Below are 1,850 nucleotides of genomic sequence, written 5' to 3'. Positions count from 1 at the left end.
AAAACATCCGGAAACTCTCTTACTACAGGAATATCTTCTAATCCCACAACTTCCTTACTTGTATCCACCACATGAGCTAAAAATGCCTGACAGCCTTTACTCAACAATTTCCTTGCAGCAACAGAGGAAATTATGCAACTAAAAATAACATCTCTTTTCCCTTGGAAAGCAACCTCAAAACCATCTGGACTTCGAAGCACCACTACTTTTTGAAAACAATCTACCATAGCTCTATATGCTTCCAAAAAGTCCATTCCAAAGATCACATCAAACTCCACTATATCTAAAGGAATTAAATCAGCCTCGAAATTAACTCCTTCCACTAAAACTTCACAGCCACTAAAAACCCAATTTATTCTCATTACCTTACCGGAGGGTAGAGACACATGCCACTCGCTTGGAAGAGACGATGATGGCACATTGGCATGGAGAGCGAATCGACTAGACATGAATGATTGCGTGGCTCCAGGATCAATTAAAGTAAAAGCAGGCTGACCAAAAATTAATAACGTACCAATGATGACATCTGGAGAAGTACGACCCTCCTGCTGGGTCATAGCATGCAGTCTAGCGCGAGTCATGGGACGTCCACGCTGACCACTTCCCCGCTGAGAGCCACCTCTGACCGCAGCACTGCCCTGGGCACCACTACTAGAGCCTCCAGCTGAAGACTGACCAACAGGCTGAGTAGGGGTGGGAGTGGTCCTCTGAGCCAACAATTGGCAATCTCTCCTGAAGTGGTCCTGACCACCACACTCAAAGCACCCAGAAAACTGCTGCTGCTGCCCATAAGAAAAAGTCTGGCTACCGGATGACCCACCATGGAAACTGCCACCCGAACCATACTGCCCAGACTGCTGCCTACCCAACTGGCTCCTAGCAGGTCTCCTGTGACGTCCTCTAACTCTGAAACGAGAATTAGAACCTGATCCCCCACTACTGCCACTACCAGCTGATGAACCTGAAGCGGATGATGAAGCAGCTTTCTTGGATGGACCCTGACTGGGGCCACCGAAATCTCGTGGCCGAGCACTATAAATCCCCATAGACTCAATGGCCATGGCTGCATGAACAGCGTCAGAGAAAGTCGGGTAATAAACACCCGTCATCTTATCTGCAAACACTCCACCAAGTGCCCCAATGAACATCTCCATCCTGATCCTCTCATCAGGAACCAAATACGACACATGATAGCTCAGGGAAGTGAATCTCTCCTGGAACTCTATAACACCCTCATCATCCCTCTTCATATTCAGGAAATCCGACTGAATTCTGCTGCGGTGGGCAGGACTGAAATATTTCCCCAAGAAGAGAGTCTTAAACTGCTCCCACGACATATTCAGCGCATCCTCAACATTCCTGCTGGCAAGCGACCAGTGATGTGCTGAATCATCCAGAAAAGTCACTGCCATCTTCACCTTCCTCTCTTCTGGTAAATCTGTGCTCGCAAAAGCCTTTTCCATTTTGTCCACCCAAGTATAAGCATCAAGGGGTCCCTTGGCACCCTTGAACTCTCTTGCTCCAACCTCATAAACTTCTCTCCTCTTCACTGTATGAGGTTGTGGAGCTCGATCCATGACATCCCTCAGCATATTTCCAATATCATCAACCAGTCCCCTGACCTCATTGCCCTCATCGGCATTGGTCGAAGTAGCCACACGGGGTTGCCGTGGGCGCCTAGGAGGCATAGTACCTGAGGAAGAAGAAATTTAGTAGTCCATAAACAAGACTAACACAACAATCACATATACCCAAATAACACATAGCATCAAAAGCATAAAATGTCAATGAATCCGCCGCGGTCGGATCATCACTCTATAGACACTACGTGCTACTTAGGCAAATATGAT

The sequence above is a fragment of the Fragaria vesca genome, linkage group LG7 (assembly GCF_000184155.1).
Source record: "Fragaria vesca subsp. vesca linkage group LG7, FraVesHawaii_1.0, whole genome shotgun sequence".
Lineage (NCBI taxonomy): Eukaryota > Viridiplantae > Streptophyta > Magnoliopsida > Rosales > Rosaceae > Fragaria > Fragaria vesca.
The sequence above is the reverse complement of the archived record's forward strand: the minus strand, read 5'-3'. Positions refer to the sequence as shown.